This window comes from Hemicordylus capensis, chromosome 3, assembly GCF_027244095.1.
Source record: "Hemicordylus capensis ecotype Gifberg chromosome 3, rHemCap1.1.pri, whole genome shotgun sequence".
Taxonomy (NCBI): domain Eukaryota; kingdom Metazoa; phylum Chordata; class Lepidosauria; order Squamata; family Cordylidae; genus Hemicordylus; species Hemicordylus capensis.
This window is the reverse complement of record NC_069659.1, coordinates 283,711,845-283,730,359: the sequence shown is the minus strand read 5'-3', so window position 1 is coordinate 283,730,359 and position 18,515 is coordinate 283,711,845. Positions and strand designations below refer to the sequence as shown.

The 18,515-nt window shown below is 45.4% G+C and overlaps 1 long non-coding RNA gene across 1 annotated transcript; it reads left to right on the top strand.

Annotated features, from left to right (window-relative positions):
- Nucleotides 1-10,199: 10,199 nt before the first annotated feature.
- Nucleotides 10,200-18,011, top strand: LOC128348707 (uncharacterized). The gene is made up of 3 exons (XR_008318266.1): nt 10,200-10,264; nt 14,812-14,894; nt 17,036-18,011. It is a non-coding gene; the product is annotated as an uncharacterized LOC128348707 (long non-coding RNA).
- Nucleotides 18,012-18,515: the final 504 nt, after the last annotated feature.

Sequence of the window (18,515 nt, the reverse complement as noted above, 5' to 3'; positions counted from 1 at the left end):
GCGTGGTATACATGGTTATTTTTATCCTCACAACAACCCTGTGAGGTAGGTTAGGCTGAGAGATACATGACTGGCCCGGAGTCACCCAGTGAGTTTCATGGTTGAATGGGGATTCAAACTCGGGCCTTCCTGGTCCTAGTCCAACACTCTAACCACTACACTATGCTGACTAACACTCATCTTTTTTGGAAATGAAATTACACCACACCCAGTTCGGCTAACTAGGGTTATATCAATAAGCAGAAGAGAAGCAATCTAAGTTGTAATTTATACTGTAGTTTAAGTTGAAAGAAGTAAAAACACATACAGCACTCAGGCTCCCAATGACTCCCGCATACTCCACCCCCCACCCCCCACCCCCGTCTCACATGGGAAGAGAGCTGGTCTTGTAGTAGCAGGCATGACTTGTCCCTTTAAGCTAAGCAGGATCCGCCCTGGTTGCATACGAAAGGGAGACTAGAAGTGTGAGCACTGTAAGATATTCCCCTTAGGGGATGGAGCTGCTCTGGGAAGGGCATCTAGGCTCCAAGTTCCTTCCCTGGCATCTCCAAGATAGGGCTGAGAGAGATTCCTGCCTGCAACCTTGGAGAAGCCGCTGCCAGTCTGTGTAGACAATACTGAGCTAGATAGACCAATGGTCTGACTTGGTATATGGCAGCTTCCTATGATCCCTTATTCAGGAAGTGGAATGTTGGCAGTCCTACTTTGGAGGAAGCATGGAATTAAAAATGTGATAATGTGGCATGATATACTTCAGACTCTCCTTATCCCCACACGGCCCAAGGCTCTCCTCTTTCTTTACTTACCACCCACGTTCCCTCCACTCTCCTTGCTCCACTTTCCCGCTGTTCTTGTTAGGCTCTGGGCGGCTCTTTTCTACCACCTGCACAAATGCTACATCTTTGGTCTAAAATAGCCCCCAAATCTGTTTCTATCTTTATGGGAATGTGCTGGGAACATCCAGCTTTGCCTCAGAACAAGAAATTCCACCTCTCCCCAACCCCCCCGCACGCTTTCCCAGCCTTTCTCATCCACCCTGGCTGCAGATTTCCTGTGTTGCTGTTGGTGGGAAAGTCTCTCTCCTTGAGCCACAGTCTTGTAGCCTGTCCAGCCGTGCTGGGAGCTGGCATTCAGTCCTGCCCTGGGTCTGTGTGTATGGCCCAGGCCTGCCAAGAATGTACTTGGATCCAGGCAGGGAGACCTGAGCCCAGAGTGTGCCTTGGCATCATGAACATGCTTAGGGCTAGTGGGTGTTTTTTGGTGTTGGTTCTTCAATTCCTCCTCTGTCAGCATTTATGCTGGTGAGAAAAGTGCTGGCCAGTACACGGAACAAGAGAGAGGAAAGCAGGAACAGAGTTGCCTTCTAAACATGGACCGAGGCATAGAGAGCAAAGGGGAAGAGTTGGGCCTCCAGGGAGGTCACCCCCGCACCTCACCACAGATGGGTGACAGAAATACTGCTCCCTACCAGAAACATCCATTCCAAGAAGGGCAGGGCTAGGCTAGGCCCTGAAATTATACTTTCCCTGCAGGGGCCAAGAGCGCAGCTGCCAAATTGTTCTACCTCAGCGATGGAGCTGCTGATCGCATCCCAGAGAAAAAGAAAAACAATCCTATCCACCCACATATGCACACAAAGCACACAACAGCAGAGAAAAAGCCAGGCCTGGTGGGGTCAGCTCAAGACAGCTCACTGTTCCTGCAAACTCGTTGCCTTCAGAATTCCTCCTTTTGGAATCTGCATTCCTTTCTTACACTCCTTCTCCCTGTTCCTTGCCTCTAGTCAGCGAACTGGCTATACGGGAGGCAGCTGTTGTTATAAGGCCCTGCAGTTGGGTCATTATCATCTGTTGGGCAAGTTGGAAATGCCACCTTTCCAAAGCAAGAAAAAGAAGAGTGATTATATACAACTTTTCAGCAATGTATTTTTTTAAAAATCACAAAGCAATTTACTTAGGAAAAGGAATGACAAAAGAGACTGTGAGCCCCTTTGACACAGGGAACTAAAATGAAACCAACAAGATACACCAGGAACAACTATTGAAAGAGAAGAGATGCTATATTTACTAGGATGAATAGGGACAGTTGCTCTTAGGGATGTGCGAAACGTTACGTTGTGGGTACAGAATGATGTGTACCCAAATCAGGCCATTTCAGGCAATTTGTGCACACACAAAATCGCCCAATCTGAAAATTTTGTTGTTTTGGACCTCCATTTTGTGGCTATCTCCATGTAGTCTCCATTTTGTGTTTGACGTCTATTTGAATTTTCCACCTTCAGATCAGTGAACGAAAGCATGGGCTGATCTGCTGACAATTGTCTCCTTGTTCCCGATTGGCTCTTTTGGCTCTTGCCACTCCTGACTGACCCCACATTGGCCAGGGGAACGGTCGAAGAAGGGGCAAGGGTGGAGGGGGGAGTTCAAGGAGGGATTTTCAATCAGATTCAAAGAGACAGCAGCCACCATTCTGCCTTTCTGCCTCTTGGGAGAGGAGAGAGAAAGAGAGAGCTTTGCCTTGCCTTGCCTTGCCATTGTCATTGCCATGCCTATTGCCTTCTGCCTTGCCAGCCTGAGCCCAGCTTGCCTTGCCACCCAGCCTGCCTGCCCCTGCTGGCTACTGCATGCCAGTCTGGGAATGGATTATCAGCTGTACTGCTTTTTTGTTCCTGAGAATCTTTTTTCAACCCCTTGAGAGAATCACTGCCTGCCTGTGCCTGCTCTGTGCCAGCCACCAGCCCCAGCCCCTGTGGCCACTGGCCACCTGGCCAGCCACCTCCCCCCGATTTTCCAGGCTTTTGCCACAGCCCCCCCTCCCCCAAATTTGAAGACTGAAGAAGGAGAAGAAGTCAAGAAGAAGATTGAAGAAGAAAGAGTAGACTCATCAGAGACCAGACCACAGAAGTGGAATACTGGACACAAAGTTGGTGAAGCCTTAGACTGAGTGAGTAGTACCCATTTAACACACACCACACACACACGTCGCTCTGGAATTGTGTATTCTTGGGGTTTTTTCCTGTTTGGAGGGAGGTTTGGGGTAGCAACTGAATTTAAAAAGTTGTGTGCTATTTAGAAGAAGTTTAAACAGGGGTTCTGTATGGGAGGGATACTGGTTAGCTAGTACTAGTAGGTGTTTAGAAGGGTAGCATAGTCTCGTGGTTTTAAAAAAACAATTCTGTCTTTTTTCCCATTCCAAAGATTTGAGGGGTGGGGAACCAGAAGCCTATCCTCCAGCCCTCTATGCCCATAATATATCAGTTTTGATATTATCTGCCCAGCAGCCTACAGGCTCTGAGTGGGCAGGAAGGCACAGACTCTAGCATCCTCTCTGCGCCCATTTACCCCCCACCCCCCACCCCCAACTGCAGCATTCTGAGGCCATGGCAAAAATTAACCCTAAACCCACTAACTCTTTCGCAGAGCACACATGCACAAGTATACTATGCTTCCCCCCTACATAATCTCAAGTCTAGCAGTGTGTGTGTGTGTGTGTGTGTGTGTGTGTGTGTATATATATAAATGCCTTGGATAGTTTGTTGTTGTGCCTGTATTTTGGGGACCTTGTGGATGGGCACAGGACGGGTTTCCTCTCTCTCTCTCTCTCTCTCTCTCTCTCTCTCTCTCTCTCTCTGGACTTCTTTGCAATGAAGTTTGGGTAATATTGTGACTTCTAGCATCAGCATCATTTTTATTCAAATTAGATTGCTAGCATCTACAATAGGTTGTGCTGGTGCCACAAGCTCTGATCTGTTGCAGAAATGTCAAAAAATGCACCAAAAAATTGTGTGTCATTGTTGTCATCATCACTCTTCTACTTGTGTAGGTGGGAGGGGGGCCAAACCTCGAATGTTGTTTTGCATCCTTCCTTACTTAACCCACTTTTATAGCTGGGTGCCACAGATGTAGCTGTGTCTGTTGCTTGTGGATGAAAACTGCTTGGGGGAGGGAGGGCAGCGCACATTTGATACTGTTGTTGGTCCTAGTCTGCTGCATCTGTGATATCACGCTTGCTTGCTTGCTTGTTGCTGTCTGCTGTCTGCTGCTGTTACCCTGCGTTGGGAGGGGGCACGTGGGGCAGTGCATTTCATTGTTGTTGTTTCACACTGTTTTGTGTAGATCAATTGCATTTCTGTTGAGGGGGGACACAGTGGATGTAGTGAGTCAGTGACACAGTGGATGCGCATGACCTTTGGAAACCTTGTTCTTTGCAAAGCTCTGCTGTTGTTGTTATGTGCTGAATCCACCCTTTGGGACAATGGGGACAGACAGTGCCCATTTCTGCCTGTGGGTGCCTCCTAGGAGTGCCACAGTGGGTCAGGTGTTAGTGCCCCAATGGGTGCCTGCTACCACCCAGATTCCAAAGGAATTGGGCAAAGGGCTGAAGAATTTTTTTAAAGAATTTGTGATGTTTGCGCATCTTTAAGCTTTCCCCCCATAGGGAATAATGGGGGTTTCAGCAGCCCTATAACTGTACTTGGGGGGCACCAGGATGTCCCAGAGTGAGTGGTGGTGTAGTGCACATAGGGTGCCAACCACCCCCATACCCACAAGCCCATGGGGTACTGAGTATTGTTGTTTCTGAGGTGTTCTGAGTGTGGATTCTCTGGTAGCAAATGAGAGTGGATTCATTGTTTGTCATTGAAAATGAAAGGTGCCTCTTTGCCCAGTTAGCAGGGGTTAGCAACAAACTAGAGTGAATCAAAGTGGTTATAGAGGCATTCTGCAAATATTAGATACTAAGGACAGTAAAACAATGCTGCTGTTGTCTGGCTATCTTTTTATAACTTTTTTTTTTTTTTTTTGCAACTTCAGTGCCAGTCAATTTAACATTTGAATGTAGATGAAGTGATTTAATCTAAGCAATATCCCTTTTGCACAACATCTCTCCTTTAAATAGTGCAGCTCTGTCCATTGCACAGATGGGTCCTTTTTGTCACAGGTGCTAGCCCTGCAGGCCACACCACAATCATTCAACTGCCAGGTGCCCTCATTGCAATCATGCAACTGTGAAAGGAAATGATATGACCTGAAGCTGCAGCACAAGCAGGTAAAGAAGGGGATAACAGAAGGAGGCAAAGATGGCAAGAGTTATGATTGCATAGGTCTAGCAACAAACATGTGGCTGTCCAGTCTCAGCCAGTGAGATTTTTTTAAAATGAAGATTTACAGATTTTATCTAGTGAGGAAGGTAGGTCATTATTCCAGGGTACAAATAGCATAGACCAGGGCTGCTCAACTTAGGCCTCTCCCTCATTGTTTTGAACTACAATTCCCATAATCCCCAGCCACAGTGTCCAATAGCCAGGGATTATGGGAGTTGGCCAACATCTGCAGGAGGACTGAAGTTGAGCAGGCCTGGCATAGATCTATATCTTGTCCAGGTGCCCAGGATTGACCTTGAGCAACTATAAATGTCTTTGTTATTTTTCTATATAAACTGCTTTGAGAACTTTTGTGGGAAAATGGTATATAAGTATTTGTTGGAGGATGTGGTGGTAAATTAAGAATGGTCCAGTTAAGCTATTTCCACTTCATCTTTTTTGTACACAAGATGCATGCAGCTGGTGGTGGTTATGCAGGATCCAAAGAAATACTTTCCTCATAAGCAGCATTTATGATGCATAAACCACAGTAGCCATAGGAAATACAATTATTAGAGTGCACATTCCACATGCAATTGCCTTGTAAGAACAGCCCTGCTGGATCAGGCCCAAGATCCATTTAGTCCAGCATCCTGTTTCACACAGTGGCCCACCACCAGATGCCTCTGGGAAGCCCACAGTTAAGAGCTGAGGGCATGCCCTCTCTCCTGCTGTTGCTCCCCTGCAACTGGTATTCAGAGGCATCTTGCCTCTGAGGCTGGAGATGGCTTATAGCCCTCAGACTAGCAGCCACTGATAGACCTGTCCTCCATGAATTTGTTTAAATCCCTCTTAAAGCCAATTCAGGCTGTTGGCTGCCACCACATCTTGTGGCAGAGAATTCCATAGATTAATTATGCATATTGTGAAGAAGTTATTCCTTTTGTCGGTTCTAAATTTCTTGGCAATCAGTTTCATGGGATGACCCCAGTTCTAGTGTTATGCGAGAGAGAGAATGTTTTTAAAATCTCTTATCAACTTTTTCCACACCATGAATGATTTTATAGACCTATGTCATGTCTCCCCTCACTAGTCTTTTTCTTTAAACTAAAAAGCCCCAGGTGTTGTAGCCTTGCCTCATAAGGAAGGTGCTGTAGGCCCCTGATTATCTTGGTTGCCCTCTTCTACACCTTCTCTAGTTCGACGATGTCGTTCTTAAGATATGGTGACCAGAACTGTACGCAGTACTCCAAATGTGGCCGCTCCATAGTTTTCTAGAAGCTCCACTCCAGAAGAGAATTCCATCTTCTCCCATTCAGAGGCCCAGTGTGAGAGGCTGAAGTATCTGACTAGTGTCACTTTGTGGGCTGCTGGTGATGCTGCTCCACCTGTTGGACTGCTGTTGCTGTGCCTGTGGCTGATCACCCCATTGTCCAGCAGCCTCCCTGGCTGAGCTGGCCCAGGTAGTCTTGGATGTGGTGTTGGAGGCCCCTGCCATGGTGGTGTTGGGGGATTTCAACATTCATAGGAACATAGGAAACTGCCATATACTGAGTCAGACCATTGGTCTATCTCGCTCAGTATTGTCTTCACAGACTGGCAGCGACTTCTCCAAGGTTGCAGGCAGGAATCTCTCTCAGCCCTATCTTGGAGAAGCCAGAGAGGGAACTTGAAACCTTTTGCTCTTCCCAGAGTGGCTTCATCCCCTGAGGGGAATATCTTGCAGTGCTCACACATCAAGTCTCCCATTCAGATGCAACCAGGGCAGACCCTGCTTAGCTATGGGGACAAGTCATGCTTGCTACCACAAGACCAGCTCTCCTCTTGCCGAGGCGATCCTCAGGGGCTGGTTCAGGTCTTCATGGCCTCCATGGCAACCATGGGGCTGTCCCAATATGTTATTGGCCCAACCCATATAGCAGGACATACCCTTGACTTGGTCTTTGCTACGGGTGAGTTTGGTGAGAATCTAATGATAGGCGGGTTGGTGGTGAACCCGTTGTCATGGACGGATCATTCGCTGGTAAGATTTGGACTTACCATGGTGGCTCCCTTCCATAGGGTTGAGGGACCCATTAAGATGGTCCGCCCGCAGAGACTTATGGAATCCAAGTGATTCCTGAATGCTCTGGGGGAATTATCGGTTGACATGGATGGTGGTCCTGTTGAGGCCCTGGTCTCTCTATGGAATCGTGAGATGACTAGGGCCATTGACACAATTGCTCCCAAGTGTCCTCAATGTTCTTATGGGACCTGTAGAGCACCCTGGTATGCTACAGAGCTCCGGGTAATGAAACAGGAGGGCCGACGGCTAGAGTGCAGATGACACACTTCCCGATGCGAGTCTGATCGAGTACGGGTTAGAGCACATTATTGTGCCTACCATGTGGCGGTGATGGAAGCTAAGAAGAACTATTTCTCCACCACTATTGCATCCTTGAGTAGCTGTCCAGCACAGCTTTTCCAAGTGGTGACTGGCCTAGTGACAGCAGGCCAGAGAAAGGATGGTATTGTGCCCTCGGAGGCCTGCTATGGTAAATTTGCAAGGCACTTAAAAAATATAATTATTCAGAACTGCATGGGTTTCGAGGCCATGTCTCAGGATGGTCTGTTGGAGGTGTCCAGAGAACCGTCTGGTTCAATTATTATGGATCAGTTTCAATTGTTGCAGTCTGAAGTTGTGGACTGGCTGCTTGTAGGGGTCCGGCTAACCACATGTCTCCTGGATCCTTGCCCGTCATGGCTGATAAGAGCTAGTTGAACGGCTATAGCCGGGTGGGTCATGGGAGTGGTTAATGCCTCGTTGCAGGAGGGGGCTGTTCCACCGGCCCTTAAAGAAGCGGTGGTGAGGCCCCTCCTTAAGAGATCCTCCCTAGACCCAGAAGTATTGAATAACTATTGCCCAGTTGCCAGTATACCTTTCCTTGGCAAGGTACTGGAGAAGGTGGTGGTGACTCAGCTTCAGGCATGCTTGGAGGAAGCTGATTATTTGGATCCATTCCAGTCAGGCTTCAGGCCTGGTCACGGCACCGAAATGGCCTTCGTCGCCCTGGTTGATGACCTTTACCAGGAGAAGGACAGGGGCTGTGCTACCCCACTGGTTTTCCTTGATCTCTTGGTGGCCTTTGATACTGTTGACCATGGTATCCTTTTGGAAAGACTTCAGGAGTTGGGGGTTGGAGGCACTGCACTGCAGTGGTTTCTCTCCTATCTCCAGGGTCGATATCAGAGAGTTGTCATGGGGGAATTCTTTTTGCCTCCCTGGGAGTTGACCTGTGAGGTTCCTCAGGGTTTGATCTTATCCCCTATGCTTTTTAACATCTATATGAAGCCAGTGGGAGAAGTCATCAGGAGGTTTGGAGTGAGGTGCCATCGGTATGCTGATGACACCCAGCAATATATCTATTTTCCACCTCGATCAGGAGAGGCGGTTGAGGTGTTTGACCATTGCCTGGAGGTGGTGATGGGCTGGATGTGGACCAATAAATTGAAGCTGAATCCAGATAAGTCAGAGGTGCTATGTGTTGGGGGCTTTCGAGTCCGCGAAGTGGGGAGATATCCTATTCTTGAGGGGGTAGTAGTACCCCGGAACAGGTGCGTAGTTTGGGGGTACTCCTGGATTCATCGCTGTCACTGGAGGCCCAGGTGGCAGTGGTGGCCACAGTGGTGGCCAGGAGTGCCTATTTTCAACTCAGGCTTGACTGTTAGCTACGGCCCTTTCTGGACAGAGAAAGCCTAGCCACAGTGATCCATGCTCTGGTAACCTCCAGATTGGACTATTGTAATGCACTCTATGTGGGGCTGCCCCTGAAGATGGTTTGGAGGCTGCAACTAGTGCAGAATGCTGCAGCAACCCGTATTTTAATTATGTTTTATATTGGTTTTTTTGTAACCTGCTCTGAGACCTTTGGGTATAGGGAAGGCTAGAAATGCAAATAATAATTTAATTAATTAATAAGGGCATTTTCAACCCCCTTCCTAATGATTCCAAGCATGGAACTGGCTTTTTTAACAGTTGCCACATACAGAGTCAACACTTTCAAGGAGCTGACCACTGCAACCCCAAGATCCCTCTCCTGGTCAGTCACTGACAACTCTGATCCCATCAGTGGTGGTATATGTGGTGTGTGTGTGTGAGTGAGTGTGTTGCTCCAATATGCATCACTTTACACTTGAAACCACATTTGCCATTTTGCTGCCTACTGCCCCAGTTTCAAGGGGTCCTTTTGGAGCTCCTTGCAATTAGCCACCTCGCTGCTTACCCCAAATTCTTCTGCAGTATGCAGCTCCACATCCAACTCTAACACATACATTCTTTCAACTTTTACTTTCCATGACCTTCAAGCATTTAAAAATTGTTCTACAAAAATTGTGCCTCTCTCTCTCTCTCTCTCTCTCTCTCTCTCTCTCTATTCTCCCCTAGTGCACATGTAGTGAGCTATATAGTACTTTTCATCAACATGACCACCTGCAGCAGTAGGAAGACAGGAAGTACAAGGAATCCTACATCTTCTTTGTGGGGTGGGAGAAGCTCCCAGAGCAACTGAAGGGAATGGCAAAGAAAGTAACTGCCATTACCAGGTATCAATGTCTAGTGAATAAAATGCAACAGCTAGTCCCCCTGTATATGGCTATCCCTTCCTGCCTGATCATAAGTTATTTGTATCAATCATCTGTTCCTATACACCAAGGACTACAACTCCCATAATGCCCTACCACAATATATTGTGGCTGGGAATGATAGAGTTGTAGTACAGTAACTGCTGGAGAGTCTCAGGTTGGCCACCTCTGCTATACACACATTACTTGGCTCCATCAGTATAATGTAGCCCTGTGCAAAGATTAAACATCTATGCTGAATCATTCATATCTGGCCCCACATAGAAGCAGCTGCTCCCCTCGCTTAGCTCTGCACAGAGCAGTCCATGCACAGTACCAGGGAGGCCCCTTAAAGGGAAGTGAAGCTAAGGGAAGCCCCAGTGACATCTAGGAAGATATTTGAGGAAAGCTGGGAAATGTAGTCCTTGCAGGAATGTACCAAGATTGGAGGGAGGTCTGGGACAAGACTCCATCCTGTCTGCCTCTGCATCCTGCCTTGCCACTGTCTGGCTTCACCAACCACAAAAAGAACCCCTACCAAACTATCCAATGAGGGCGGGGGGAAATAACCACAATATGATAAGAGTACGTATTACTATTATAGAAAATGTATTGTATAGATCAGATAATGAATATATATGGATAGAACAATTGCATTTTAACAAGGAGCAATGGAATCCATAGTAAAAATGAATACAACAGATAGTTGATAGAGTCCACAAATTACATATCAAAATTAAGCAGTGGAGTGCATAAAGTGAAAATATGAGAAGTCCACAAACTACGGTCAACCAGTGACCTCCATTTCGAGATACTACTTTGTGGACATTGGTCTTGTGAATTGACATTGGTCAACGTACGCAAATGTCTTGATCTTAATTGACTGGTTATATTGCCAAATGTGGTGGAAACATGTTCTTGTCTCTATCCTAAAAGTAAAGAAATATTTGAGGTGGAAAAACACTCAATGTTGTGCTACCGCTTCTGTTACTTCTAGAAAATTCTCTTATAAAAGTAGGTGCAGAGCTCTATTTGAGCACAGAAGAGACAAAGAGCGTATAATGCTGACCTCTGGCAGTCTGAGCAGGGGACGCTCCAAGAACGTAGGGCTGGTCCTCTTAATAAGCAGCCTTTTGATTTTGTAAAACAGAAACAGTTTTACAAAGTCCAGTATCCAATTGTTGTTGTTGTTTAAACCAGGAGAATTTTAGCCTTTCACAACAGCCTGGGTTCTTTCTCTTCCTCTCCTTTCTTTTGCTGTTTTGAACATTCTCTTCTAGATAGCCTTCTTAACCTCCTCCTGCTCTTCTGAATCTTCTGATAGGTTGCATCTGTTGGAGGCTAATTAGCGTGCATGTGGAGTCACAGGCAGCATTAACTAATTCATGAATCAACTCATTCATTCTGTCTCTTCTAGTCCCTATTGCAAGCACTTCAGACTTACCAAAAAACAGTAGCAGAGCACAGAGCTGTAACTATGCACACAGGTTCCAAGAACCTGTGCGTAGCTGCCGTCGGGGCCACAATGCTCACCACAATGGGCACCCAGTGGTGCCCCTCCCCACCGTGCCTCTTCTCTCTGTGCTACAGATGTGGGCTGCCCCCTTTATCCCCACCACATGTGGCAGCCAGCTGAGCAGTGGGGGCAGGGCAGCCTACTAGCCCAGGCTGCTCCGTCAAGGCCACCACTGCTGGCGGGGAGAGAAAGGGCACCCTGCACCTGGTGGGACGAGAAGGGGTGCCACGGGGGGCACCCCTGCCGCTGGGTGGGGGGGGGGCAGGCAGCCCAACATGGGCCACCTATGCCCTCCTTACACTACTGCAAAAAATTGATCTTAGTATCATGGGTTGGAGCAGGGCTGCAAACTTCAGCCCACCAGCTGTTTAGCCCACCAAACTTCAGCCCACCAGCTGTTTACAATTCCCATCATCCGTAGCCAAAGCAACCAATAGTCATAAGAACTGCCCTGCTGGATCAGGCCCAAGGTCTATCTAGTCCAGCATCCTGTTTCACAGTGTCAGTGACCCACCAGATGCCTCTGAGAAGGCCACAGGCAAGAGCTGAGGGCATGCCCTTTCTCCTGCTGTTGCTTCCCTGCAACTGGTATTTAGAGGCACATTAGACTGGAGGTGGCCTACAGCCACCAGACTAGTAGCCATTGATAGACCTTTCCTCCATTAATTTCTCTAAGCCCCTTTTAAAGCCATCCAAGCTGGTGGCCACCACAACATCCTGTGGCAGAGAATTCCATAGATTAATTATGCACTATGTGAAAAAGTACTTCCTTTTGTTGGTCCTAAAATTCCCAGCCTTCAGTTTCATGGGATAACCCCTAGTGTTCTAGTGTTGTGAGAGTGGGAGGAAAATTTATCTCTGTCTACTTTACTTCATGCATAATTCTGTACACCTCTATCATGTCTCCCTGTAGTCACCTCTTTTCCAAACTAACCCCCCCCCCCCAGATGCTGTACTCTTGCCTTTAAGGAAGGTGCTCCATGCCCCTGCTCATCTTGCCTTCTTCTGTATCTTTTCTAGTTCCATAATGACCTTCTTAAGATACGGACGGTGATCAGAACTGTACATAGTACTCCAAGTGTGGCCGCACCATAGATTTGTATAAGGGCATAATAATATTCTCATTTTTATTTTCAGCCCCTTTCCTAATGATCCCTATCACGGAATTTGCCTTTTTCACAGCTGCCATGCACTGAGTTGACACTTTCAACAAAATGACCGCCATGGCCCCAAGATTTCTCTCCTGCTCCGTTACTGCCAGCTCAGAGCCCATCAGTGGTGGTATATGTGCAGTTAGGGTGGTGGTTGTTTTTTGCCCCAATGTGCATCACTTTACACTTGCTTATGTGGAAATGAATTTGCCATTTTGTCGCCCACTCCCCCAAATTGGATAGATCCATTTGGAGCTCCTCACAACCTGTTTTGGATTTTACTACTCTCAATAGTTTAGGGTCATCTGCAGATATGACCACTTAACTGGTTACCCCAACTTCTAGAAGTTGTGCAACCCTGGGTATAGTGACTCCTGACCTGGTTTGGGATATGGCCGATATGCCCTTGGCTTCATCAGCAGGAAGGGCTCAACCTGCTCTATGCCTAGGGTTGCCAATCTTCCATAAAGGTTGCCAACTGACCATCAATCAACAGGTGAGGATTGAAAGCAATCCTGGAGATGTTAATACATGGTAATGAGAAAAATACTGGTGGGGGAATATTCAATAATCACTTTATTTGGGGTTGGCAACTCTATCTGTGCCCTATGTGCATTACTAAGAGACAGTACACCTATGTAACAGTACACCTATGGGGGGAAAGATAGGGGGGTGTTATTGAGCAATCCCCACCCACTGACTCCCCCCACCCCAATTTTAGCCAGATCATCTGTCCCAGCCTCCTAAAAAATGAAGCTACTGTAAGGGGGACCATCACAAAACATAAGTGACCCTTCTAGCTCCCTTGCAATTAAAGCACTAATTGCCTTGGAGTAATTAGCACTAAATTCATTGGATTATGATCACCTAACTCTGCCCTTCTAGTATTGAGGATTGCATGGAAATAATTGATAATTCATTTCCCTGCCTCAGCTCTTCAAAATCCATAGTATAGTAAGATCTTTATTCGGATCAACTAAAATAGAAAAAGTAGTCAGCAAACTTTTGAATTCTCCAGAACTCTTCTTCACGTTTGATTTTAAAGTGTGGGGGAGGAGAAATAGACAAAGTGGGTCATGATATAAAAGCCCACAAAGTCTGCAGTTAGAAACAGTTTTGAGATGGAGTGCAGGAGGTTTTATTCAGACTTAATTAGATTATCCTCTGCTAGGTGCTAGACAGATTTCATCACTCTGCACCAGTGGCCCATGGGAAAATAAACTGAAATGAATGTTCCCCCATTAAAAATATATATATAAACACTTGCAGCTTTATAGATCTAACTCCAGCATTAAGTGGAACTCATCTTATTTTGTGTAACATCCAGACCGAAGAAGAGTTCTGGAGAGCGCCCAAGCTTGCTGATGATACGTTGTGATATTTTAGTCAGTGCTAATAAATATGTTGTTATACTTTGAGTCCTAGATTCAACCCCCCCAATGGACCAACATGATTACCTATGATTTTTGCCAGCTATTAACAGTTGCTCTTTAGCCATGTGGTCCATAAATGTAACGATTTTTCAGTATATTGGCAGATGCTGGGGGTGGGGGAGGAGAAATTGGAGGGTATGATGGAAGGTTGACATTTCATGTTTTATTGGAGAACTTCCTTCTGAAGGGTGTGGGCTCAGATGGAGGGGGGAGGAGGAGGAGAAGGAGAAGCTTGAAATAGAGCATCAATATACAGCTCAAGTTGTAAATGGCAAGAGATGGATTAGGGACTGGTTGGAAATGTGTCAGAATGCAGGAAGAAAAATGAACAGCTGCTTAAAGAAAAATGGGCATCTGATGAAGGACAGAAGGCCTGGTGGAAGTGAGATACTCAGAACGGATGACACTGTTCAGGAAAGTCTGATGAACAACAGCTGGGTATGAGCAGCAAGTAGCTCTGTTGTTGGGGAATAAGATGACGTGGGCTTATGATACATACAGTTGTTCCTAGGCGTTCTTGCCCTAACCATAGAGCTAAATCAACACTTTGGTATACTGAGGAGTGCAGGGCAATGGAAGAGAGTTTTCACCCGTGTATAGCTTTTATGCTTGTATTTTATATATTTTAAATTAGATTTGTTTTATATTTTTAGCTTCATATTTTTATTGTCATTTTATTGTATGTTTTTAAATTTTTGTAAACCGCCTTGGGATTGTTTTTAATGAAAGGCGGTATGTAAATTCAACAATAAACAAACAAACAAACAAACAAATAAATAAAAGAGGGTAACAACTAGAACACAACTGGACAAAGACTTGTTGTACGACTGAACACAGGCTAGAGTCCATATTTGGGCCTACTCGGTTGTGGCAGCGGAGAAAGTTTATTTCTCCACCACCACTGCATCTGCTCAGTGTCATCCAACAGAGCTATTTAGAGTAGTGAAGGGCTTGTTGCAACCTGGCCCCAGAGGGAGTGTGGAGTTGAGCCATCTGTTGTCCACTCTGACCAATTTGCTAAACATTTTGCAGATAAAGTCATTCACAGCCATGCTGACTTGGGACTCCACAATGGTATTGGAGGTCAGAGATGAATGTACTCAGTGCTCCGTCTGGTAAGGTTATTATGGATTCATTTCAGTTTATGTTTCCTGAGAACATGAGCAGGTTACCTGGAGCTCTGAGGCTTACCACCTGCTTCATGGGCCCTTACACTTCCTAATTAAATCTGTATGGGGCGGCTGAGTGTCTGGGTATCAGAAGCAGGGAATGCCACAGGGACTGGTTAGCTCCTAAGCTACTGAAGGAGGGAGTGGTTCAATCCCTTCATAAAAATTCCTCCTTGGATCAGGGTCATATGAATAACTATTGTCCAGACTCTAACGCACGCCTTGTGGTAAGATCCTGAAGGAGGTGGTCATGCCTCAACTCCACATGATCCTGGATGAGAGAGATCACTTATATCAGTGATCTTCACTATTTTCCAAGTGGGGACCACTCGGGGAGGGGGGAAACCACCATTTGGTGAAAGCCATTTCCATTTCCAGTGAAAGCCATTTCCCACACTGCTGACTGACCTCCAGAAAGTGCTGCATTTTTCTCCGTGCTGGGAAGGCCCTTTAAGAGAGATGTAGCCCTCTTTTAAGAGCTTTAGGAGGAAAGCACTAGTATGGGCTACACTTTTGAGCAGTCTGTGCATGCTGCAGTACAGGAGCTTGAAAGGGCTCTGTTTTCCTTAAAGGAGCCCCCCAGCGCTGGGCACAGCACTGCACTGCACAGTGAGAATGGTCATCTCCACATAGTACCAGAGGGACTGCACACCATGTTGAGCTTTGGCAGAAGCTTCACTCAGGAAGGATCAATAAACAACTAGTCAGGGAGCTGCACTTAGGGGTGATGTGGGCCATCACTGGCCCTTGGGCCTTACAATGAGGAATGCTGACTTGGATCTATTCCAATCTGGGTTCAGTTTCCTACAAATGTGCTGTTGTGCCAGAGTGTGAAGGAGGGGACGATGACCCTCAGGGATGTGTTTCCAGTCTTATAGAGTGCCTCCAAAGCATGAGCAGCGCTCGGAAGCCTTAGCACTCTGGCACAAGAGCATGCTTTTGGGAAGACAGGGAGAGTTGTGTGCAGGAAGCATGTCAGCTTCGGCTGATACGCCAGCTGTGTCCATTTCTTGAGATAAATGACCTCAGAATAGTAGTACATCTGCTGGTCACCTCCAGACTTGACTACTGCAATCCACTCTATGTGGAGCTACCTTTGTACGCAGTCCGGGAACTGCAGTTAGTCCAGAATGCGGCAGCCAGGTTGGTCTCTGGGTCATCTCGGAGAGACCATATCACTCCTATCTTAAAAGATCTACACTGGCTGCCGATAAGTTTTTGGGCCAAGTACAAGGCTTTGGTTATGGCCCTAGTATTTTAGAGAATGTCTTCTTTGCTATGAACCACACCGTCCATTGAGATCATCTAGAGAGGTTTGTCTGCAGTTGCCACTGAGTAGTCTGGTGGCTACTTAGTGACAGGCCTTCTCCATTGCTGCCCCGAGGCTTTGGAACATACTTCCTGCTGAAATAAGAGCCTCCCCATCTCTTACAACTTTTTAAAGGGCAGTCAAGACGCATTTGTTCACCCAGGCATTTAATTAGATATTGTTTTAATTGTGTTTTAATTGTTTTTTAATAGTTTTAACTTTTTAAATTTTAATTGTTGAAATATGTCAATCTTTTAATTGGTTGGTTTTATTGTTTTGTAAACCGCCCAGAGAACTTGTGTTTGGGGTGGTATAAAAATATGTTAAACAAATAAATAAATAATAAAATAAATGTCGCCACAGAACCTTACACACATGTTTCATTAGTCAGCATATCAGTCTCTGTATTTAACAAAAATGTTTTTATTTTGCAGAGCCTTCTCTTAATTGTTTCAGGTATTTATGTTTTTAGCTGCTAGTTCTAATCTTATTGCCTCCCCCCCTCCATTTTTTAATGACAGTGTTTTATTTTCTGTTTAATTTCTTTGTTGAAATGGAAGCCACTTTGGGATTTTAATGAAAAGTGAGATATAAATGTATTAAGTAAGATGGGAGGAGGGGATTTGGTGACTGGATATTGGCTTCACCTTTCTTGAAAGAACTTGCGTTTTGGGCAATATAGAAATGTATTAAATAAATAAACAAATAAAGATGAAGTCAGTGATTCTCCTCACAATTTAAAACTGATTCTAGTCTGTTTTTCTGCCCCTCCCTTTAGCTCTGAGGCATGTCATCTTCCCAAGCACTGGTAAGTATTGCATTCCAAAGGCAGAAGAAAGAAAGATTCTCAGCTATCAGGACAGCATTTCCATCAAGCATTCCGAAGGCAAAAGAGAGATTCTCAGCTATCAGGACAGCATTCTCATCATTCAAGGTTTTTTCCCTTGAATTCCCTTGCTATTCATCTTTTAATTCAGATAAAAATTAACATAATAGTGCTACCAGCCACTGAGATTCAGTGTTAGAAAGTACAATACCTACCAGTTTGCTTCTGCACTAGCATTACCATCACTGTATTTGGAGCATTTATGTTTCTCCCTTCTTCTGCTCATTCTGCATACATCTCATTCCTTAATAGCTGTAGCCCAGTTCAAAAGTTGCTGACTACTCATGATATTTTAGTCAGTCCTAATGTAGGTCCTTCTACATGTGAAAAGCTTAAAGATCTGCCAAAAATTAAATAAATCCTAGATCTTCAGCAGGGTATACTGACTCACCACAGCTCTCAAGACATGTATATTGCAGAGAAATGTTCATAGTTTATTGGAAATTAAGCACAGAGCTTTAATTATAACAGGAAATATATTTAAAGATGCCATCAACTTGCGTGCATACAAGCTTATAAATATGGAACACTGTCTCAGGGAGCTTTTCAAGATACCTCATCAGCTCTTAGAAAATGTGCAGGAATATTAATTAGTCCTCATCTATTTCCTGGTAATGAACATTCTTTACATAGGGCTCATTTACTTTTCATTATCACAGTTTCGAATGGTGTTATCCTATGATATACTGTTTTATAGTATATCATAGACACACACATCCCTGTTTATCAGTGTTATCCTATGAAATCCTATGAAATAACACCTAATGGTGTTATCCTATGAAATTCACTGCAGGACTCCTATGCCTCGGTTGTTTGGGAAGGGGGTCAATAAGTTCTGCATTTCTAGCCCAAGGGGATAATGGATATGGCATAAACATGTGGCACACCCCCATCCTATGCATGTTTACTTGAAGTAAGGCTCATTGAAAAAAGTGGGGTTTACTCCCTTGTAAGTGTATGAAGGATTGCAGCCTTAATGTTACGGGTTCAGAAATTGTCTAGTGATCAGGCTTCGAAAAATAAGACTGGCATTTAGGTACTATAGTAAGCCAATTAATAAGACCAGGCTGTCTGATTTATTGCTTGCATCCTAAAATGTGCTTTACATTAAATTAGTAATAGTACATAGCACATTTATTGCAGATGTAATGTGTTCAAATAAACATCACCTGCATCACCTCAGCAATCCTTACGTCAGCCTGATAAAGCTAGACCAGAATAATTATCTTCCCAAGTTGTACCTGGCTGAGAGTGGTGATGAATAATGCTTATTTAAGGCCATGGACAGGACAATTCTATACAATATGAGGGACACCCTATGCCAAAGCTTACACCCATGGAACTCATTTGGAAGGATCCAGTGCTCTCCTAG